Consider the following 25721-nt stretch of genomic DNA (forward strand, 5'->3'; position numbering starts at 1 on the left):
CATTGGCTCAAACAAGACAAAAGTGTATTTCTCTATCATAAGCAAATCCCAGGTAACAGAGAGGTTTCGTATGGCAATTCCACAATCCTAAAAAGCCCAGTCTCTTCCAATACCAATTTCACACCATCCTCCACGTACAACTCTTAGCTCCTGGTTCAAGACATCTGCTTGAAGTTCAACTACTAAATGAGCAATCTAAGGGAAGAAGAGTAGAAAAGGGCACAGCCTACACTTTGAGAGCCATTCTTTAAGTCACAAAGCCCTTTGACTTGCTAGCTGTCTACTGTTTAAAAAAAAAAAAAAAAAAAAAAAAAACAACTGCACTTGTTTCAAAGAGAACAGCTAAGGTCTTAAGCCTTTATTACTCATTCTCCCTAAACCAGAAAATATTTTTTGTTCACCTCTTGATTGTTGGCCTGTATAAAATTTCTTATTGGCTGAAGGTTACTCAATAAACTCTTTTCCTTCTGTCTGAAGTAATAAAACTATACAACACTATAAACATTTTCCATGTTTAACTCCAAGATCTTTGGTTTTCTGGATAGAAACAGTAATGCTTTTGTTTTTTAAATTAAAGCAGGCCCTTAGACCTAGTTTGCCTCAGAATGCCCAAAAGTTTTCTCTTCTTATGCTCTAACATTACTATCACTTATTCCTAAACCACGAGGATATAGAAGAGACTTGACCTTACTGACTCAAGCTGCCTCTGAAAATGGCTCACTGACAAGAATCATGGGAAAAATAACGATGTTCATAATGATCTCTTAAAGGGTCTAGTATGCAGGAGATTTATGCTATGAAATGATGTTTAGATAAGCAGGAAGCTCAATGTGTTTGTTGCTCAGTCATGTCTGACTCTTTGAGACCCCATGGGCTATAGCCCGCCAGGCTCCTCTGTCCCTGGGGATTCTCCAGGCAAGAACACTGGAGTGGGTTGCCATGCCCTCCTCCAACGGGTCTCTCCAACCCAGGGACTGAACCCAGGTCTCCTGCACTGCAGGCAGATTCTTTACTGAGCCACCAGGGAAGCCCAAGAATACTGGAGTGGGTAGTCTATCCCTTCTCCGGGGGATCTTGCTGACCCAGGAATCAAAGCAGGGTCTCCTGCATTGCAAGCGGACTCTTTACCAGCTGAATTCCCAGGGAAGCCCAAGAGTCTTAATACTACAGCTCTAATGAGGAGATAATTCCCTCAGAACAGGTAACATAGACATATTATTTCCTATTATTGAGATATAATTTCATTTTCCCTAAAAGATGACTTACAACTAAAACTGTCCTCATTAAACAAAAAGATCTGCAAAGTTCCTGGTCCTTCATATTAGCAAAAAGAGATAAAAATTTAGCATCCAAGACAATTTCTGTAAGTGAAGAGGGGTTGGTCCTTAGGATCATGCAATAATTCAAGATGTGTCACTACTATCTCTCAATTTAAACAATAAGTCAAGAGCTTTTAAACTTCTACTCTGACACTGCAAACACACAGACAATTCAATTAACATCTGAATCTCTGAAAACTAATTTTTAGATGATCACACTGACCTCTTTATTTTTCACTTTTAAGGGGATTTCAAAAATAATAACTAATGCACAAAACTTTCCATGTTGTAACTAAAGTCATATTCTCTACCCTAGATTTGATTTCAGATATATCTCAATTCACATAATATTTTTATTACCTGACATTTTAATCAAAGATCAAAAGCTCCATGAGACAAAGCTTTTCCAAAGCTCTGTGAAGTAAATTAACTTTATGAAATGGAACCCAAGTGAGCATTTTGTAATGAAATTTTATATTACATTTCAAGAAAGAATGCTGTCCTTATAAAGACAGCACATGTGGGTGAAACAATAATATTGGTAAAAAAAATATTTAAAAGAAAGGTGAGAAGAGACATTTTAATAATCCGAAGGAATATTCGACTTTCAAGAGTCTCCATAAAATGCTTACAAACTCTCTCAGGGATTATCCACAAGTCCGATACGACTTGTCTACAAAGGATCCTTAAACCTTACATTTTCTCACAGAGATGGAGGAGAGCAGAGGAACTGAACACATTATTTCAGAGGGCTCCACATGTCTTAGAGAATGACATGGTAACTCACTCCAGTATTCTCACCTGGGAAATCTCATGGACAGAGGAGCCTGGTGGGCTACAGTCCATGGGGTCACAAAGAGTTGGACACAACTGAGCGTCTGAGTGCACACACACACACCACAGGTCTTATGAGACTGCTGACTACCTACCATTACCATGCATTGCTAACAAGACCGCTTCAAATGCTTTCAAATGTATTTAAATACATGAGCAATATGTAAAATATATGCTCATTTCATGTATTAAAAATATACAGAAATTTGTATTGTTAAAAAAAAAAAAAACTTTCTGACCCTCTTAAAATTCTTTTTATGTCATACTACAGCTCAGTAGTCTTTTAATATGAGTTTACAAACCCAACCTGGTTTTCGAGCAACTGTAAAAGCTGGTCTCTCCTTTTCTTATAGACACTTGACCTCTCATGACTTCCCAATGCGATGCTCTTCCCCTGCCAAATCAACTTTCTCACATTTTTTCCAACCATACCATGCTCATTCCAAATTTAACATTTTAAACCTCATTTATAACGACTGATCTTTTGCTTAAACTTGCACTACCATCCTCACCACCAGGGAAAACTCCAAGGTTCTCCGGAGACATGCTAATCTGGATAAAAGGACTCTCATTTCCCTACACTACCAGTCTCATTCTGACTCCAGACACCACCTGAGAATCCTCACCTAAGCAGTAATCATTTCTGAATAACAAATAATCCTGTGGGGTTGCAGTTATGGTCTGAATTGCAGTCCCCCCAGGTTCACAGGCTGTAGCCCCAAATACCTGATAATGTGACTGTATTTGGAAATAGGGCTGCTAAAGAGGTAATTAAATTACAAATAGGTTGTTAGGATTGCTGACAGTTGCTAGGCTGTTGTCCTTAAGAGGAGGAGAGATTAGGACACAGGGGAGACACCACGAATGTGTGCCCACAAGGGGATGACTATGGGAAGAGGTAGCAAGGAGGCAGCCATCTGCAAGCCCAGGAGAAAGGCCTCTGACACCTGCACCCCGACCTTGAACTTGAAGCCTCCAAACTGAGAAAATCAAGTCACCCAGTCTGTGGTACAGGTTTACAGCCACCCTAGCAAACTAACATCCCAGGCATATGTCCGGAAAAGTTGTAAAGTGTCCTTATATTAACAATTTAATCTTCAACACAGCTTGATGTGTTAAGTATGGTTCTTATTTGAGAAAAATGAAAGAAAAAAGTAATTTGCTCAAGGTTTCAAAGTAGACCCCAGGACAAAGCAGAGCATAGGTCTACTTTCCTCTGAAGCTCATGGTATTAAACACCACGTTTTACTGCTCATGTGTGAGTGATCCAAAGATAATGTTATTACCACTAGTACTGCTTTTTCAGTAGAATGCTAATGGATGATGAATTGATAGACTGAGACGTAGAAAGTTTCTTTTATTCCTTTTCTTTTTTCTTTTCTTTCATAAGTATTTTAAGAACACGCGTAATAATCAGGTTCCATAATTAATAATGGCCTATTTAAAAGAGTTGTTTTTAAAAGTGGTCAAAAAGTGGAATCTGGCACACATATGTTTATCTTGGTTCCATTCATATTATGCTTAATTCATATCAAATATGAGTGATAACCTACAGGAGCCAGGGCCCAATAAAAGTTACCAAATTTCACTGATACAACTACCTGCATTTTTTTTTTCATTGTGACATCCTGGAAAAAGGTACAACTTAAATCAGTAACACTTTACCACCACTATAAACATGTTTTCACACTATCATATCTCTGAAATCAGATTGTACCTTTTATCTTAGAGTTGATTAAATACTTTAATTCACTAACTGAAGTTATGTGTTACTGCCTAGACTTTTAAACAATGAATGATCACAGTATCATCTATGAAGCATCCTTGTAATGAACTAAAGTAATATAGAAAAGGTAGGTCAAAGGAAAATGTTTTCCATCTACATTTGCAGTGAAGACAACAGGGCAGTGGGGTGGGAGCGAGACAAGAAAAATAGAACAAATGTTTATTCAAACATCCTGAAGTCTCTTGGTGTGTGTGTCGGGGGCGGCGGGTAGGCGGGGGTGGAGAGAGAAGAGCCAGAAAGAATTCCTACATACATTCCCACCCACATACTCCACAACAGAGGCAGACTGCATGGTCACAGTGTGTCCATAAAGTGGAAACCAGTCTCACACTTTATAATCACACCTTCTATGCTGCCATAGACGCAGGCCTCCTGTGTGAGGGAGGCATCAAGTTTCACAGCTATGCTCAAACACAGGGCTGTTAACACTAATCCACAGCAAGATCTGTGAATGAGAATAAAGTAAGATAGGTAAACACCCACATGAAATATGGCCCCAGTTAGTCGGGGACTCAACAACAAACACTTCCCCTCCAAATTATTGCTCTGCTACTTTGGCAAATGAATAAACCAATAACGATTGGATGCTGTGCGCATCAACACAACAGCCCACACTTGGAGACTTTTTTTTTGAAATCACATTCAAGCCTGTTCATCTTCAGCTCTTAAATGATTTCTACTTCTATTAGAAACTAAACAATTTTCTTTGACATCACAAGGAATATAGCCTATGTCTCATTAGAAAAAGATGCAGTTACAAACTGAAACCAGGACAGACTCTTTGATAAATAAAAAAATGACAGATTAATTTCAATTTTTTCCTTTCAGTAACACAATAAAAATCAAAGTCTATTTCCACCAAAAGCCTGCCCAAGAAACTACTGATGGGATTTGCCAATAATCCACAATTGATGTTATAAAGTTAGACAGGAGTACACTAAGTCCATCAAAGTTGTTATAAAGCAAATTCTAGTCTGTTACTGGCACCCAAGTATCTCGAAATTAAATCCAGAACTCCACCACCATAAATATTTTCAAACTCAATACTGTTTCATCTTGCTAGAGATGAGCTTTACCAGTTGTTTTCAATCAGACAAATAAGAAACCATTAAAATCTGATGTGCTGACCTAAACTATAAAAGAAGCTATAAAATTATAAAATAAGCTACCCCACATTCCAAACCAGGAAAGCCTTTTATCTTTTTGTGTTGTTGTTGATAATTATATTATGTCTTTACCAGGAGGGAGCTACCATAAAAACAACTTTCATTTAAAAAGAAAGATTACATGGAGTGATGAAAGAAAACATGATGGAATATAATTTCAAAATGTTGGCATTCAAGAAACTGTAAAGGCTTTTCATTTATTGTGAAATAAAGTAAAATTCATGATCATGATCGCAACTCAATAAATGTGTTGGTCATATCAAGTTCCTTATTTTTACTATGAGGATAATAGTAGTCCCTGCTTCATAGATTTATTGTAAGAATTAAATGTGTAAATATGTGTAAAACACTAAGAACAATGCCTAGCATTGAAAGCTGTGTTAATGTTTACTCTTTGGATTAATATTAGCACATATTAGCTATTAGTGGCTGAGTTGGCGAAGAAACTGCCTGCAATGCAGGAGATGAGGGTTCAATCCCTGGGTCAGGAAAATCCCCCAGAGAAGGAAATAGCAACCCACTTCAATATTCCTGCCTGGGAAATCCACAGACAGAGGAGCGTGGCAGGCTGTAGTCTATGGGGTTCCAAGAATCAGACACAACTTAGTGACTAAACCACCAGCTATTAGTATCAATGTAAATATTAACATGATCAGCACTGTCTGAAGGTCTAGTTCAGCTCCATCAATTCACACAACTCCATTTCAGCTGCACCCCACAGGAAACCTCTTCTCACTAACCCAGCTCTTACAAACACAGCTTTCTTCTCAACTCCTACTGCTTTCTGTTAGTCTGAACATATAACATAGAATTTAATTACATTGCAATTGTTCACTGTCAAGCAGGCAAAATTAAATCATCAAATGGATTATAAAAGCCTTTAAAATGAGGAGACCATGAGTATATCACTTCTGCTGTCTTTTCTGGTTCTCAAGCCTCAGCCTCTTAGGAGAGCAGAGAGCTCCCTACAGAGCAGAGAGCAACGCTGGATCCTTTTCCACCAACATTTCAGGTGAGGCAGAAGCTGATACAACCTGAGAACACTTTAAAGATACAGATGAGGGTCCAGGACTTATAGAAAGAGAAACACACATACTATAATACAGCATAAATTCAAAGCTAAACTATACACCTACTGTAATTGCTACTGTGTATTACGTCTAAAGAAAAGACAATCAGAGCACAAGGGTTAGAAAAGACCTAATGGAAAGGGACCATAAATGTGAAAAGTAAGCCTTATATAAGGAGCTAACAATTAAAGAGCATCAACACGAGAGCAAATAACTTTCATATAGTTAGAAAAACAGCTAAAACATACTAGGAGTTCAGTACATGCCAGGAACTATCCATATATGCCAGGAACTATTCTAAGTGTTTTTTTTTTTTAATATTAATACACTGAATTTTCAAAATATCCCTGTGAAAGAGTCACTGCTGCTTCCATCTTAAATGAGAAGTGAGGCATAGAAAAGGTTAAATGATTTTCGCAAGATCATACGGCTAATAAGTGGAATGGCTTGGTTATAATCCCAGGAATTGGGGCTCTGAAACCCAGACTCTTTATCATCATGTAATACTACTCTCTTTACGATCTCATATAATTCTCATAACAATCCTTCAAAGGATGTGGGGCATTCCAAACATTGGAATCTATGTGAACAGAGTCCCTTGAGCTATGCCATCTGAGTGCCCCATCTGAGCAGCCACGTGTGGCAGCCATAATGATCTGCATTGTATAGGTATAAAATTTAATAATTTAGCCCAAGTTGCACAGTTAAACAATCAAAATCTGAAATATAGTCAGTCTCACTCTTTTCACTCAGACTGGAATCAGCAATGAAAAGACAGGGTAATAAGCAAGATTTATTTTGGGACCCAAGGAGTAAACACTTTGGTTTGATAAAGAGTAAAGAAAAAGGATAAAGATACTTAGTTCATTTCCCATCTGATCTCTATGCTCTGAATGGGAGAGAAAAGCCACTGACTGTTCCTGAAAAGCACAGTGTATACATCCACTGTTCCAAAGAGCTGAGCCTCCCAATATTATATTACAAGGATGAACTGTGTAACTGTACCAGCAGTATATTACAAGGGAATCTCTTCTCCAGAGGAACAAAAAAAATCAAGAAGCAACAAAGAAGTGAAGGCTCAATCAACATCAAGAAGATGGCAGTAATGGATAGGATCTAAACCAAAGGCAGAAAGAAGACCTTAAAACAGAGCTGTCATGGGATTGAATTCATTAACGGACATAAAAGAATCCTGGAAATAGAAAAACTTTTACAAATACAAGATGTTAGAGCCCATTATAATGGAGAAGCAAGGAATATTGAACAAAGAGCGGGATAAGAACCCAGTATAGTTTTCAAAATCAGCTGGAGTCTATGTTATACAATGTTGTTTCATTTTGCATTTGTGATACTCTAAATTCTCAGAATAACTTTAAGGAAAATGTAAGAACAATGAATTACAAAGTAAAATACAATTAACTATTTATTATACTTAAAATTTGTACTATTTGAAACTCTCTCAAATGACTAAGAAAAAAAAGGACTCAAGTAAGAATATAAAAGATAAGGGCTTCCCTGGCGGCTCAGTGGTAAAGAATCCACCTGCCAATGCAGGACACACAAGTTTGATTCCTGATCCAAGAGGGCCCACACGCTGCAGAGCAACGGAGCCTGAGAGCTGCAACTACTGAGCCCACGCATCACAATGGCTGAAACCTGTGTGCCCGTGAGCCCACGCTGCCGTGAGCCCACGCTGCGCAACAAGAGAAACCATGGCAATGAGAAGCCTGCACACAACTAGAGAGTAGCCCCTGTTCTCCATAATTAGAGAAAAGCCCATGCAGCAATAAAGACCCAGGACAGCCAAAAATTAATAAAATTCCTTGAAAAAAAAAATTCCATAAGCAATCAAGATGTCTTTCAGTAGTAGGTAGATGGATACACTGTAGTATATGCAAACAGGATATTATTCAGTGCTAAAAATAAATGAGTTCTCAAGTCTTGAAAAAGTATGGAGTAAACTTACAAGCATAATTTTTTTACATGCATATTATTAAATGAAAGAAGCCAATCTGAAAAGGTTACATACTGTATGATTCCAACTATTTGACATCCTATAAGAAGCAAAACTAGAGTCAGTAAAAAGATTAGTGGTTGCCAGGGAGAGGTATGAACAGGCAGAGTACACAGGATTTTTATAGCAGTGAAAATACCACAGTGATGGTACATTTGTCCATACCCACAGAATGGGGTACATCTGTCCATACTCATAGAATACCCACAGAATGTCCATACCCATACCCACCACCAAGACTAAACTGCTACATAAGGTATAAACTTTGAGTGATTATGTCAATGTAGGTTCACCAATTGTAACAATGTACCATTCTGGAGGGGGATGTTGATAATGAGGAAATGTCATGCTTGTAGAGGCAGGGAGTATATGGGAAATCTCTATATCTTCCCCTCAATTTTCCCATGATTCTAAAACTACTCTTGAAAATAGGCTTAATATAAATAAATAAACAAAACATACAAGAGCTTTTGGGCTTTATGATCTGCACATATGATGTGCTTATTCATGCTTCTATTTGGATGCTGGAAAACTATTGGAGAGAAGTGACATTTATTAGGACTTAATATTAAGTCTGATACTTGCTTTCAGAAGTCATTTTATCCTCAGCAACTCTATCACATAAGAATTAACACATCCATTTTGCAGTTGAGAAAATTGAGTCCTGGTTAAGAAATTTATGTGAGGAACTTAAAAGCTCAACAGGAATTGGAGACTGGACAAAAATAAATAATCTGTAAAAGTGACATTAAGCAGTCTGTGGTACGTTCTTCTGTACTTGATAATGAAACCAAGTATTTTTCTTTTAAAATATTAATATAATTGTGATTTTTTTAAAAAACTACAGTTGCCTTTAAGTACCAATATGTGAGGAAAACATAAATGAGAGGCAGAGATAATTAGCATAGTTTGTCTAGCAATTAAAAGGTCTTTCTTCACCAGATTCAAAATTACCCCTTTCCATTATTCCACATATAGGCAGCAGCTCAGTAAGAGCAAATTATTTTCTGAGGGAGTAACATAATTTGTATCTGGCACACAATTAACATTCCTGAGTGAAAGAAAGAATGAATTTTCATTTGGAGACAAATTAGAAATATAAATCCATCCTTGAAATGAAAGGCGAGTCTCTTCACCGACTTCATCTTTTATTCTTTTCAAAGTACAATTTACTAACGAATACATTTACCTTAAGTTACACATTTCACAAAATAAAGACGCATTTACCTGTTTGATGGCACACCTTTTGCCTACCTTCATTCATTGTTGTCAGAGACACTAACAAACTGCTTTAAAACTTGCACAGCCTCCTAACCAGCTACCGAGCAACACCCACACTCCTTAGCAAGGCACACTTCACCACCTCCCATCCAGTCACATCTCTCTATCTCTGCACAAGCCCAGGCAAAGACTGTGATTAGCAAATCTAGGCTGAATCCGAGACACCTGGGGAGAGAAAGGGGCAAGAAGGAAAGAGAAAGGAGGAAAAACTAAAACAACTCAGGAGATTCTGTTGTGCAGCCTGGATTCAGGAATTATAATCTCCAATTTACAAAGGATGAAATTTAAGCTCAGAGAGTAAGAGAAATAGCTAACATTACACAGTCAGCTAAGAAGGATCCCTGATTATATTGAACCTTAGAACTCTTCAAGGACCTGGGCTCAAGGATGGGAAATACAAAGCTTCATCTCTTTTTCATGCTCCTTTTTTTTTTTTCCCTTTGTTTTTAACTTCTATCTGAATGAGAAGGATTAGATACCTTAAAAAGTGCTACTGGCTCATTTAATTTCAGGCAAAAATACTGGTTTTGAGCTTAACTACATTGTTTGTCTTGAAAACTTGAGCACTTCGGCAAGACACAGGGATCCTGAGTGTCCTCTTGTTCATTCTTCCATGTTCCTCATTTCAGGACTCCTTATGTTTCTCAACATGCCTGCTCTAGAATCTTTCAGAGTGATTCTGGCGGTGGTGCTGTGCAAACCACCACTGGGTAATGGACCAAGTCACTTTAGAAGGGTCTGAACTATAAGCACTCAACTATAGTTAGGAGAAGTGCAAGTACCTGGCTTGACAGAAGGAAAAAAAGCTTTGACCAGGAAGAGATTTAAGGAAAGAGGTTTAGAGTCAGAAAGTCCTAGATGAACATCTGGTCTCTCCCCAGTCTGGTGTGACTCACTGGACAGGGTACTTGTTCTGGCATGTAAAATGCCTGTTCTCACGGGATTGTGAGAATTCAATAAATTTGCATATGCAAAGGACTTAACACCTAAGAGAAGTCAGTCAACGGGTTCAGTCGTAGGATCTGAATTTATAAGAACTCAGAGAAGCCTTACAGCACACGTGTGGTTCAGGACTAATCCACCAACAGCCAGAGGGGCTGCAGGTTGCAGGAGGCTTCATTTCCAAGAAAAGCGAGAAACTGCAGGAAGAAATGGTGCTAAAGGAGCCATGTCAGGCCAGAAAATTCAATCAACTACACCACCCTTGGCTATTTGTCTGGCTGGTCCTATCACACAAAGGCATGTGATCTGACTTTAAAATCCTGCTTGGAACAAGACCATTACTTCAACTAACACATGTGTACTAAATACCTACTCTACCCCCAATCACAGGGAGGTACAAGGAAAGCAAGAATCCAGCCCTCAAGGACTTTACAATCTAATGGAACAAAGATTAATTCACCTGAAAGACAGCCAGCCACCAATTAGCTCAAAGAAGCAAGTACCTGTGAAGAGTTGTGACTGTTTTCTTAAAAATGGACTTATTCCATACCAATACTCCTAAGCAAATTATACCAGCAAACATTTCACTTTATTCAGGTTGTTAAAACTACCTTCACTTCCAGATAAGCACATAAGTAGTGTTAAGCCCATCGAGTAAAATTTGCCTAAACAAAAAATATTTGTTATAGGGATTCAAGAAAGGCTGTTTAAAATTTCTTCCCAGACTTATTCAACATATCTATCATTAAACTTCTCATTTTTGAGTGATAGTAATCAACCTAATCACAATAATACACAGATTATGATGCCATATTTTTTCTACTAAAGTCAGGACCTTTGTCTGAATTTGCACTTTTGCATATTATTATATAAACTATGACTTATAATCTCAAATGACAGCATTTGAAAAGAAACAGCATTATTTATTTAATATTTGTTTTGCTTGACTAGAAACTTGAGTAACTGAAGTTAAAAACTAAATTCCTAATTCGTAATTTTAGTCTATTATTTTTTTTTCCCATTTATTTTTATTAGTTGGAGGCTAATTATTTTACAATATTGTAGTGGTTTTTGTCATACATTGACATGAATCAGCCATGGATTTACATATATTCCCCATCCCAATCCCTGCTCCCAGTGATTTTAGTCTATTGTTAAATACATGTAATATAAATTCAATTCTTGTCACTGAAAACTCAATTACATGAAGCTTATTTCAAATTTGCCCCAGTCCCTTCTATAAGAAGCCATATTATAAAGCTTTCTGCAGATCAATTTGTCCTCTAAGTATTAGATGCCTCACTCATAAAAATGAACCCTCACATCAAACTAAGTGATATCTGAACAAAATGGCAAAATTGATAAAATTTAGAATTACTATTCCCTGACAAATCCAAGATTTGACATTTTTACAAGCCATGATTTTTCTTTTTCACTAGGAATCTGAAAAATATTTTATATTCTTTCACTGATAACAAAGAAGCAGTCAATTCCCACTCAAAAAAAGTAGTGATGACAATGACAGTCTAAAAAATTGGAGTCTGTTGCTGAAAGGGTCATAAGAGATAACTCTAATATACTCATCAATATTCCATGGCAGCACTCACTTCTTTTAGCAAGGATTGTACATGATTAGTTGTGGAATCACTGTTCTTCTAAGAGCATAAATTTATAATGAGATAGGGAATTATACAGGATATTCTTCTAAAAAATTTCCCATCTCAAGAATTTTGATCTCTCTTGTTTAAAACACTCTGCAGAATTTTACAAATCCCAGGAAAAGACATGATTCCAAGTTATTTATTTCTTTTTACTATAAAAATAGACACATGCAAGGTATATAATTTGTCACTGCAAGCCACAGTCATAAATTATTATTCAAAAAGAAAAAGTTTGATAAGGCAGAATATGTAAGGAACTTTTCAGTAAGTCTATAACAGTTAAATTTCTCTGTTAAAATGATTTATTTTTGCTTTATTATTATTCAGATTAGAAATAGATAGTATTTTGCTACATATATATAACCCATAGATGTTTAATCAAGACATTTTTTCACATCATCACACTAGATTCTTACCTTTATAGTAAAAGCAAGCACTTTTTTTGATAATCAAGGAAAATATTACTTGATTTTCTGCTTAAAGGCTGGAAATAAAATGCTCAAATGCTGGAAAATCTGGTATTTTTGAAATAAAATTCAACTGAAGAGACTCTAGGTCTACTGACACAAACTGCAAATCAATGTCTCATTGATTTCACAGACTTATACAGAACAAGAGGTAAAGTAAAACCTTTTTGCCAATGTGCTAAATGGCGGTCACCCCTGTTTTCCCCAGTTGTATTATGAAATGTTCCAAACAGGGGCCCATGTCATTACTAGATCTGTTAACAGTTTCACAGTTCAGAGTCTGGCTTCATTTGTTAAGCATCAAGCTACCCTATCACCTGTACAGAGCTGGAAAGGTTGTTATGGTTCATAATGTAAAACTCACAAAAGTGCACAGCTGTTGTTCATAGTCTCAAGGAAGTCTGTTATAATGATGATGTCACGGAAAAAGGCTGGAATCTATTTCATGTACCAGCCAGCCATTCAATTTCTCCAGTCAATTCAGGTATACAGGTAGCACCATAAAGACTGTGGTAGCATTACAATTAGTCAAAAAGTTCAATACAAAAAAAAAAAAAAATCACTGAGGGGAGGTAATTAGGACCTATTTATAGTTCTGCCTTCAGAAGCTTCACTTACCACTGGAACTACCCAAAAAACACAAACGTCATCATCTAACTGCCTGACACCCTATTGTGAATCACAGTACTTTGTAAAAATTACAAGATAAATCACTAGGCTCTTGAAGGACAGTATACAAGGTCATCTAAACAAACAATTTCTTTTTGGCTATGATATGTATCTACATAGGAAGTGTGATGAATTAAATCCTGGCCTTCAGAGAAATGCAAAGCAACAGTGCATTATTAATGTTAAGAGCTAACCTATGAATTTAAAGCCTGCTATCACTTTTTATGGCAAAAAACGTTAAGCTTCAGACCATGGCAGATAGAAGATACCATGCAGAAGTGCACTCTGGCTCCCGCATCCCAGTGTTCCTATACAACAAGACATGCAAACCATCTTCCCAAAGAGAATTTTTAAAGTAATTTTAGAGATACATGAATATTAAATAGTTTCTGCTTTATACATTTGTAGCATTTTAACTATTTTCATGAAATTACAAATTAAAGAAAAATTCTGAACATCCAAAGTACAAAAGATAACTATTAAAATTATTCAAATGCTCTTGAGATAAAAACAGAGCAGATGCCAAACATTGAAAAAGGCCTAAATTCTAGTTTAGGCCAAATGTGCCACTAAGTACTTGTTCAATCTTAAACAATTCATTTAACGGCACTCAATTTCAATTTCCTTAAAAATTAAAACCATGAGAAATGACAGTACGTAAAGTTCCACTTTCCCACACTAGTATTTTTCAACCAACAGGCGTCAGGTATGGGAGGACCAAGCCTCTAAATGACGACAGCTCAGCCGTACTTGTTCATGCAGGACACTGTGCCACACTGAATACATTCATTCATTTAACATCTAGGCAAACTATGTGTTAGGCGTACTATTGTTATTGCCCCCGTTTAGAGGTAAAGACAGCAAGTGAATTCATTTAACACTTAAATAAACCTCTGTGTTAAGTGCTACTATTATCATCCTCATTTAAAGATAAAGACAAGTAGGAAAGAAGAGTAAAGATTTACATCCGTGCCAGGTGATTCTAGGACCAGCTCTTTTCATCACCACACTTCGCTGTTCAGTCGCTAAGCCGTGTCTGGCTGCATTATACTAAGATATTCTTCGGAATGAAGAGGTTTGGCTATTTTAATTTTCTAATAATAGAGAAAAATAAAAATGTAATAAAAAATTTAAGGTTTGCTGACTGAAGATACTGCAGTGCTTTAGATCACAGCAGCTCTACAATATAGTACAATATGCAAAGAAAGTATTAGATAATCCCTAGAGCTCCTAATTAGTTTTATTTCATCCACAAGATGCAAACATATTCTCAATATTACAAATAAGACCATATCATCTGCATGGACACACTATCCTATGCCTGTAACTCTTAGGCAAAAATTCTTAACACCTGCTTATATCTGGAGTTGCACGCTGAAGCTAGAATTCAGCCCAATAATGGTATGTCATAAAGTGACGCAACAATTAAATTTGATATTAGCGATAAGGTGACATTTAAACATGGTATCTGTTGCATATAACTACAGCTTGAAAATGAAATGCTTCCAACATGATTATTTATAGCTGAAGGCAAACCCTACTTATCAACATGAAAACGGCTTTGTTTAATTTACTACCTATTGAGACTTGCTTATTCGGTTGGTTAATAATAAGTAAACAAAGAATAGTTTAATCTCAGTAGCATGAAACATAAATATTCATAAATTCTAACGCTTGTTTAATGTCTTGACAAGAGTGTGAGATAGTCACAAAATTTCCTACACGTTCCCAGTCATTTACGATCATTAGTCAGTTACCTTTACAGATAGAAAAGACCTTACATATTTTTTTACTAAAGGGGTAAAATACAGAGAGTCTATTCCTCTACTTTAATAGGCCCCAATAGCTCTAAAATCTGAGAGTTCAAACTCTTTCCTTGCATCTTCATGCAGCTATGAAAATAAAATTATTCTGATACCATTTAAATTCTTGGCTGCCACAACATAAATACACATGCCAAAGTATGCAAGATTGAAAGAAAAATCCATTTATCAGCACCAGTGCTACACAAAAACCAGTCCTAGTCCTCTCACTCTCTCTCCTCCTGAAGCAACAATGACAGGCAGGTAGACCTCAAATTAGATTTGCTTTTCTGGCTTCTAGTCTCTTGCCTGTACCGAAGCACTCTGTAATCAGAGAACTCCTTTCACAGTAAACAGCCCCTGTGCAAGGTAAGTGTGGAAACAGCTTCTAAATCATTTGAAACGTTTTGGGCACAGCTGGCAGAACACCTGCTGGAAGCAGATGAGTGATGTTTGAAACACAAAACAATAGAAAGCAAAGGACTGCTCACACAACTTTCACTGCACACTTTTCAAACAACTTTAAATTTACTCAAGGAATCTGGTGAAAAGGACGCAAACTACAGCTAGGTTACCATTTTAATTTTCTTCTTGAAAACAGAGATCAACCCACTGAAACTAAGCTACCCAAAATGAATTGTTACTAGGTCAACAACCTCACAGATGTGAGAAAGTCCTATAAAATGCTACTTTGTCTTTTTCTTACATTTCTTTATATTGCCCACACCATCTGCTAACTCTCACTTTAATTTTTAATCTTTTAAAATATCTAAATATATCTTACAGCTAAAAATGGAAAATATCTAGAAAGTAAATATTACCTTTACTGTTTTGAACTACTAAATGTTTACTCAATGTTTGCTGTTCTGAACTACTAAAAGTTTGTAACCAGCACTTTTTAGTTTTTATTAGCACCTATAGGAGAACTAGGGTGCACAATTCACAACTAAAATTAGGAAGGTATATAAATAAAGAACCTAGTTGAATTTTGAAAGACTTTTCACCAAAACAAACAAAAAACGGCTTCAATCATTCACATTTAAATATTCAAATGAAGTATCTGACTTTTCACCAATGAGAATTCATTTCTAACCAATCAATAAGCATTTATTGCATCCTTATAATGTACCTACTACCATGTACCTCAAAATTCAGATCAACTTTTCTGCATGGAGTTGGAAAAAACAGAAGCAGAGAAATCAGTTTTAAAAATCTGTGCTAAAATTCAGTCATTTGAGAATAAAAGCCTTGGAGAGGATTGTGAGAGTGAGAATAAATTTTAGGGGTTACCTCTGAAGACCAACAGAGGACAGAGCAACAGAGCTTGGTAATATTTTCAATTCAAGGGAAAGGAGAGGAACAAGTTTGGCGCAATTAGTGGTCTTAGGGCACAGCTAACAATATGGTCACGAAATGCTGAAATGAGTGATAATCTAAACTGACTAGCAATCCAGTGGCCTCACAGTAAGTCAGCCTATAGATATTGTACAACTGAGCAAATACTATTTCTTCACAAGTTCAACAACTGTGATGAAGACCAAAAAAAAATCTTTAAGAACTTAAAACTGGCAAAACTACAGAATTTTTATCACCAGGAATTATGACACATTGAAAATATCATAAGCAACGTTGCAGAAGCCTGAATTTATAAGAAGTCAGGTGGAAAAATTAACCAGACCCAGTGTCCAATTGTACCTTGAACAATTCCTGCTTTGTTAATTCATAAATGTTTGATTTTTACGTCACCATAATGATAACACCCACATGCATTAGTGTTGCTTAGTTCCTGGCTTAGTTCCTAGACACACACAAAAAAAGGGTGGGTAGTATTAATTTGTATATAATTCAAAACAAACAGCTCATGTTAAAGCACTGATCACAACAACTAACCAGAATACTGTTGAAATTCACCAGGTCCTTTCATGACTGCTGGATTCCTTCAACTGTGGCAAATGTATCCTAAAATGGTTTTGGCTTTAAAATGTGTTAAACCAAAATAAGATATTTTCCTAATTAATATCTGGACAGTTATATTAAACTATGAAAATTAGGGAATATAACCACTAAATCTAAAAACTGGAAAATAACAAATGAGATTTTTCACCTCATATATACTGAAGTGTGTTAGCAACATGCCACCTGTACTGATGGTTTCCATCAAGACATTAAGAGAAAATAAGAAAACTGTGACTAGACAGCAAATGTGAGTTAGCAGTTTGCTTTGGATCTGACTTTAAGTAATAAAGCTTACAAAATTTACAAACTTGACAAAGTCAGGACACTCATGCTACATTAGTCCAGGAAAGCTTTCCAAATGTGCAAGTACAGTGGACCCTCAGGCTGATTTTCAAACTGATATTTAAATTTTCACAACACCCTAATAACACCACAGACCACCTGCCTATCCAGAACTATTACTTCTATGTTGAAGAGTTTAGTTATTACCCTGATTTTAACTCACAGCATTGGTTACTCCCTAATTATGAGAACCATAAAAATTATTCTAGACGAAAGGAGAAGTGAGAGAAAAACTCCTGTTTGTAGTTATAGTTCTTTTGGACTCACATACACAATTCTCAGTCTACCACTTTAAGTATCTGGTTCCATCACCAATTTCCATCATCCTTTGCTGAAAGTTGGTGATACCCAATTTAGGATGTCAGAGTCCTAAGAAATTTTATTCATCAAATGGTAAAGGTAACACAGTGATTAAAAGTTGAGTTTATGGAATCGGGTCTGGGGTCCTGGGTAAAGCTTAAAAACTTTCTTTGCCCTGCTTCCCTTACACAGAGGACTGAGGTAGAAAAGAAAGTGAAAGTGATAGTCACTTGGCGGGGACCAACTCTTTGCGACCCCATGGGCTATAGCCCACCAGGTTCCTCTGTCCATGGAAATCTCCACGCAAGAATACTGGAGTGGGCTGCATTCCCTTCTCCATGGGACCTTCCCAACCCAGGACTGAGCCTGGGTCTCCTGCATTGCAGGCGGATTCATTACCATCTGAGCCACCAGGGAAGCCCCATGCTTTACAGAGGGTTCGGCATATGGTAAATGCAACTATGATTGTAGTTTGTCTTTTGGTGCCTAAGAATCCACAGCATATTATCTCCCTATGTTTGACAAGGCTATCAATTCAACATGTTCCAATCCTAAATTCCAAAGACCAAATAGAAACTTTTAAAAATCTAAGTGATTCCGGACTGGAATGGATATAAGTATTTCCTCATGTTTATCCTACTGTGCTGTGCTACGCTCACTCAGTCGTGTCCAACTCTTTGCGACCCCATGGACTGTAGCCCACCAGGCTCCTCTGTCCACGGGGATTCTCCAGGCAAGAATCCTGAAGTGGGTTGCCATGCCCTCCTCCAGGGGATCTTCCCAACCCAGGGATGGAAACCAAGTCTCCTGCACTGCAGGCATTTTCTTTACAATCTGAGCCACCAGGAAGCCCCTATCCCACTAGATGACTACAGCTAAAAATTCTGAACATCATCTACAAAAGGCACATAAGAAGACTATGAAAAGTACAGAGAAGACCAACTAGGGACCTTAGGACCCAAAGGGAAGAATATGGTTTTGAGTTTCCTAAATTTCTTTCTGACTCACATATCCTAGGACTAAAGCAGGATTATCTTCAAAGCACTCAGGGAACTAATACACGAGTGAGAAATGCATAGTCACAGATTATGGCTATAGATTTCAGCCTCTGCAGGCCTACTTAACCTACATAATTAGTTGCTCAACCTGTGAACCTTCTGCACATTCCCACTGCACATTTTCTCTTTTCTGACTGCCCAGAAAGATGGTGAGATGGTTTTTCTTCCATCAAAGAGTCATGTCTGACTCAATTTAAACACCTGAAAACTAATAAATTTGGCTTATTGCTGTTCTCTGGGTTTCATTTTTCCCATACAGGTGGAGTGTGTTCTAGCCCTAACCTCTTTGATCCCAGGAAATACTGTTCACAAGTATTGTGTAGAACCCAACCAAAGGGAGGATTTACATCACTGTCATTGTGAGATAATTCTGTCAGTCATTCCATTTCCTACCTGGACATCTGGATTTAGGACTTCATTCAGTCCAGATTTTACTTCACATGGATTAATCTCTTTCTAATGCATATACAGCATCCATCTCGACTTTTATTTCTTGTTTTAATTTCCCCTATTTGATTTTTGGCCCTTCACAAAATAAAAATATTAACCATTTGCCTTTATAGTAAGTGTACACAAACTACCTAAGACTTACTAAAATTAAGCTAGACAAAACATGCATAAGAGGACTCAATCAAATAACAACTTTGCTCATGTCTCAGACCATGTTTCAATCTCAACTCCCTTACCATCCCATGAAACCTTTATCTAGTTCAAGAAGCTTAACTTATAACTTAAATTTGATCTTTGCCCTTCCTCCAAACCACCATGTGTATCATATATGTATGTATATGCTATACTTTTAAAATAAAAATAATTCATTTGTATACTATGTTTTAGTATGTGTTTATGTTTTAGCTTGTGTTTCCTAATTATTTCATGTGTTTAAGTCTTGTCCACCAAACGAAATCAAAAGCTTACTGAAAACAGGAACTAAACAATCATATTATTAAAATTTTTCCTTTACTATAAATAGCGTGGTGCTACAACACAAAGCAGTTATCAATTTATTCATTCAATGCATGACAAGTGAATCACTGCTAGTTATGTGTTGAGGGCTGGGGATAAAGAGGAAAACAGAAGGCAGTGTCTGTCCGTAAAAGGTTTACTGAATACTGTGAGTGAGCCATGAAAACTTTTATATTGAGATTCAAATCAGAGATAGTCACACCATTATGGGACAACAGATGGGAAGTTCCTAACTCTGCCAGGAAAAGAATCATAGACAAACCTTTCCTTTAAATAGAATCATGAAGATAAGTAAAAATGTGCCAAGCAAATAAGGGGTGCGAATGACGTTCAACAAGCGGAAACAGCAAGTGCAAAGGAACAGAATCGTGAATGAATGAGCAAGCAGATAAACTGATGAATCATAAAAGATTCATAGGCTATAAGTAAAGGATTGGAAAAAGTAGTGCCAAGTGATGAGGACATGTAAGGATCTGAGGAAGTTAAAGGGCCCTCTATGTTACAGGATGTAATCCGGGAAGCATTAGAGGTCATGAAGAGACAGTGGTCAGTATTCCTTCTGCTGATGAAATGGTAGAGAGTTTGGAAAGGGATAAAGTAGATGGATCTGAGAAGCTATTTTAAAATATAACTGAGAAACAATGCGTATTTGAAATAAGGGATGCAGCAAATGAAATGACAATTAATGAAAGTAATATAATGTAATATGAATTATCATGAAACGATAACTACATGAGAAGAGGGGAAGGCAAGAAAAGGCTCTGTGCAACATTGACATTTAACATGAATCTTTACTGAAAGTCAAATCCATTCTGTTTGTGAATAAATATTTCTTCTATCTTGAAAACTTCAGTTTTCAGTGTATAAACAAGAAGAAACAGGTCAAGATTAGCAATGTAAAGCCTAAACTGGAAACCATGTTTATCTATCTACTGATCTTGGAATGTCTTTCAAACATTAAGTCTTCAGAGATAACAGAATTCCAGCTCCCCCACCGCACCCCCCCCCAACCTGTCAAAGTGAAGGCATAGCAAACATACCTGTTCATCAGGTTTTCTTTTGAAATGGGGACAAATAAAAGCAAGGCAGTAAATAGAGATATGTCCCTTTTTCTGTCTGGCCTCTACACAACTTGACTTCTTGCCTGCACTAGCACCTCCCTTTGCCCCCTACCCCAGATTTCAGATTACTGCCTTAACACCTTAACTAACCTTTAAGTGACCTGGTTAGACATATGGCGAACTGCCTGTGCATTACTTGCCAAATAAAGTCATTTTAAGGCTTTTTCCTTAAAATCAGTGATTTAGTTACTATGAGATGAACCATCATGGCAAATCTAACTTGCTTTAGACACCAACCAGATAAACAGGCTGCTGATAACCAATGTGTAGGACGTTCTTGATGATTTACGCGCAGTACATCCACTTCAGGTACATTCACGCTCTTGACCACGCTGAAACCTAGCAAATAAACAAATAATTCAATGTGAGGTTCACACTACATTTAACAACAATACCAACAACAATATGCATATGAAACCTAAAACTTTCACTCTACCACTGGAGGCAACATAACTTTAGAAAGGTAAAGCATTTGCCTCTCAAATCATAGGCCAGTATCTATTTATTTCGTTCATCCTCATACCAGGTGGGCATCTGCTCTATCCATGCACTATGCCTACAGTAAAAGTATATGAAATCTTGCATCTTCCTGGTAAAGTGACTGCCAGCAACGGAAAAGGAACAGGATCTACCCAAAGGCTACCGTCTCGTGGTTAAGCTCTCAGCTCTGGTACTGCCCCACTGAGAGCTATTTTCTTTAATACTCTGGCTAAAATAGCACCTCACACATATTCCAGTCACAGCTCTATCCTTTCAGCTTGTTTTGCTGTGTACATAACAAATAGCCTTGTCGTGAGTTACACTCTTACTCTTAGTACTTACCTTGTGTGACTACTGCTACTGGACTGTAAGCCTCAGCAGAGCTGGAAGCATCAGTCTTGTTCACTGCTTTAGTAGCAGTGTCTAGAGTAGTGTCTGTGCTGTGTTCAACAAACATTTGGTGACCTGATGAGTCCTTGCAAATCCACAAACCACCAAAATATTAAAACCCTGCTCTAACTAAAATCCTAACAGCAAAGGGTTTACTTGGCACCTCTGAGAGTTCTCAAGACCCAGAGAGATGCATAACCAGACGTTTCTGCTCTTTAGTCACTAAGTCATGTCCGACTTATGTGACCCCATGGAGTAGGGTCACATGAGCCCAGGCCAGGCTCCTCTGTCCATGTGATTTCCCAGGCAAGAATACTAGAGTGGGTTGCCATTTCCAACTCCAGGGGAGCTTCCCAGCCCAGGGATCGAACCCATATCTCCATCATTGTAGGCAGATTCTTTACTATGAGCCACTCGAGAAGCCTCCAACCAGACATTGACAGGCTAATATAAACAGATTATTTTTCATGTCAGCTTCTATCCAGTGTGGACAATAAGAATTCAGTGGTAGTCAAATGTTACCTGCCCTTTGAATAATAAATAGTCAAATTATCTCTAAAATGAAGAAGGGAGAAAAGGAATGTAAGGGAAAATAAAATTAATCTTCTCACTGATAGAAGCATAAAAAGCACAGTCAGGAATTATAACACAAACATTTTTTTTAAATGTCATTCAAGCTTCAAGTTCCTATTTTTTTCTAAGAGTGACTGTGGTTCCTATCTGAGCATACTACATTGCAAAAAACACAGAAGACATGAGCTATATAATTTGCTCCTCTGGAGGTCAGTAGCATGTTTGGATCAAGTAATGTGAGGGCTCTGCTTAGTACCATTATAAAATATAAAAGAAGAAAACTGAGATAAGGTACACAGAATCTTGCACTATCTTACTTCCAAAACGTGATGGAAGAAAGATCCATTTTCAAAATCTGTTTTCTAAAAGAACCCAGTATTAATTGCATGTTGATGTATAAAGCACACAAAAGTTGCATTTTTCTCTACTTTGGATCCCAAACTCTTAGTTCTGGAAGTATAGCCCATTGTACGTAATTCCCAGGTCAGAGGTGCAGTAGACAAATTAATTAGTCTATTAAGTCTCAGTCATATCCTGGCACTGATGTTTAGGTTAGCACCTTTAGCAACAAGTTTCTAATGCTTAACTATGCTGCCATTTGTTCCTGAGAGAAATTAGGAATGAAGGGGGGCGGGGGGGAACGTGGCTGGGAAAAGTTCCCACTGACCTAAAGGCAGAAACATGTATGTGAGTCAGGGGTAGACTGATGTATTCATAAAAAGGAGAAAAACTCCAGTTGATTAGCTCTTGCTATTTTAAGTGATTAGGAGAAAAATAAATAGCTCCATATCGAAGTGAAATTTAAACAGCACTTAACACTCTATGAAATGAACCTAAAAAAGATGCTAATTTGCTATGACTTAGCACTAAAGAGAAACCAATGATTTCATATGACAAATCTCTGAAGCATTTCATGGGAAGATTAAATACTTGACTAAATATTTGTGGATGCTACAAATGACAGAAATGAACCAAATCGTATATTTGAAAAAAATAGACCTGAGTCATAGAACACACACACGGGAAGAGGGAGAGGACAGGAAGGAGAGAAAATTATCAGTGATCCTTCATCATATAGCCATTAGCTACTGCAAGGGGTATCTAAAACAAAAATATGTCAGACATAGTTCAAAATTCAGCAATAAATGCAAAATTTGTTGATTATCATAGAACACAACAGACTACCTTTACACTGTATAGGAATTTTCTTTTCTCTTAAATTTCTCCTTTTTTATTCAGTGGGGTTACGGAAAAGTGGAACGTTTTCACAGCATCAATGATCCAGATGTGTGTAAGATATGAGGCTCTAAAAGTTGTTTTATGCAATAAGAATTGGGTATCGAGACTATCTCAGGTATTTGCGAACAGTAATAAGAAATGACATAGTTTACAATGACACTGTCATAACAAATATCTGTTACTTATTAGGCAGTAGCACTATGTTAGAACCTGGATACATCTACACTAAAATGACGGTGATGACTAGACCATTTAAAATCCATCCAGGATGCAGATTACTGAAAAGTCAATCAGAGTAACTATGTCTTACATTTTCTGAATGTCTGATTATTTGAGCTCTATGAAAGCTTAGGTTCATTTCATTCTCCCCAATTACAGTGTTATTAAATCAACAATTATTAAAATCTATAGTTCTATCTCTTGGAGTTTTTCCTTAGGAAATAATCAGATATATTCAAATAGAAAAGATTTCTAGAGGTAAAAAAATGTTTATAATAGCAAAAAACTGAAACAATGTAAACGTCCAAGGGTAAGATAATGAAATAAACTGTGATATGATGGAATATTAAGAAGTCATTGAATATCATGCTTTCAAGGAAAAGTTAATGGCACAGAAAAATTCCTAGATTACAGCAGGCACATATTGAAAAACTGTTAAAGGAAATAAAAATGCAGCATACAAAACCTATACAAAAATTATATGCATAATTTGACTCTCCAATTTTAATACATATGCTAAGTCATACAAAAAAGAGAAAATAAGACATACCAACATGTTCCCAGAGGTTATCTTTGAGTAGTAGAACTAAACACAATTCTAATTACAAACATATATTGTTTTTATAATTAGAAATGAAGATATAGTAGCTACTACAATTGTTTGAGCCATATGGAGTTGACCACAGTTGAAGCTCATGTTCCTTGTATAAGTCATCAGTACAACAAGGGATGAGTCAGATCATTAAGTGATACCCTCTCAACCACTTCCTAGGACCCGAACTCCAACCAAGTCCACAAACAAACTCCAGTAATATCTTTGTCCCAGGTATGATTAATCCCTGTTCTTAAACTGTTTCATCTTAATATGTGTCTTAATCAAAAGTCTACTGATCTGTGAGATGTATTGTAGAAATGCACAGTATTTATCTACACAGTCTTGGAATTTCTTCTCTGAGGCCAAAAAGGGGTATGTGTTTGCGTGTGTGGGTATGCATTTGACAAACTCATCTCTTTATGATAAACTACACTACACCTGCCTCACATATGTAAATGGATATTTTTACAATTGCTGCTGAAAAGAATCCTATCCTTCAAATTGACAGTTACAGTTTCCCCCAAAAAATGTTATTTTAAATGTTAAGTTTTAAATAGCACTTTGAATCAACTCTGCCAACTTTTTAAAGTGTTTAAAAAGATGTAGTTACTCCCTAGATTCTGTTTAAGATATAAAATTATTTTATGGGCAAAGTTCATTCCAACATATCTCTTATTGATACATTTTTATACCAGCATCTATTTTACCTCTAAGCATCTCCTTGTACAGTTTCTTTTCATCCTCATGAAATTGAAGCAAACTGCACTCCTTCGTGCTCTGTTTGTGTGGTTACTATGGTAGTGACCTGAATTGTGCACCTAGGATAACCCTATTTGGGGCAGGGGTGAGAAGTAAGAGACCAAAAGAATGGAGGACTAAGATCGGGTAGTGGTCAGCACCTTTAAACAATTACTTTTCCCTTGGAACTGCCTTTGGCCAAAACCTATAAAGCTATGACCTGACCCTTCAGCTTCCTGGCATAAAGTACTCAGCCTTATGATGTGAACACCATGGAACTGGCAAGATCAGCAACCCTTTCCCTTGCTCTTAAGAAGCATTAAATTTTAAATCTCCCATCCTCAAAATTTCCACCACCGGTTCCCCCTAAATCTAGTCAGGCCCTGGTTCACAGGTTCTAAAGACCAGACGATGGAAATGCCATGTGGTGACTGAGAGTCTGTGATGGAAAACAGATGAGATAGGACACGTGGCCCAGCACTTAAAGTGTATAGCTCTCCTTCACTGTCTTTCAGGATCTCACAGAAGGTGACACATGGAAAAAACAGTGCAAAGATTCTGTACATTTTCCACCTTCATAGGTTATCTCAATTGTCAACAAGGGGATTTCCCTGAATATTTGCATCAAGTGAACCAATGGTTTGAGGTATTTTTGAAGTTTTCCTCTCCTTAACTAATATCCTTTACAAAGAAAGGCCAGCAGATAATAGAGAAACAGCAGATATGACTGAAG

At 37.0% G+C, this 25721-nt stretch overlaps 1 protein-coding gene across 5 annotated transcripts in view; it reads right to left on the reverse strand.

The window, feature by feature from the left end:
• Positions 1-25721, reverse strand: part of BMPR1B (bone morphogenetic protein receptor type 1B) — a 423394-nt gene that overhangs the window by 195755 nt on the left and 201918 nt on the right. For all 5 annotated transcript variants that reach the window (XM_065907204.1, XM_065907198.1, XM_065907205.1 and 2 more), the window contains one exon: positions 20992-21093. The gene's annotated coding sequence lies outside the window, so the exon portion shown is untranslated. The remainder of the gene's footprint in view (positions 1-20991; positions 21094-25721) is intronic.

This window comes from Muntiacus reevesi, chromosome 16 (assembly GCF_963930625.1).
Source record: "Muntiacus reevesi chromosome 16, mMunRee1.1, whole genome shotgun sequence".
Lineage (NCBI taxonomy): Eukaryota > Metazoa > Chordata > Mammalia > Artiodactyla > Cervidae > Muntiacus > Muntiacus reevesi.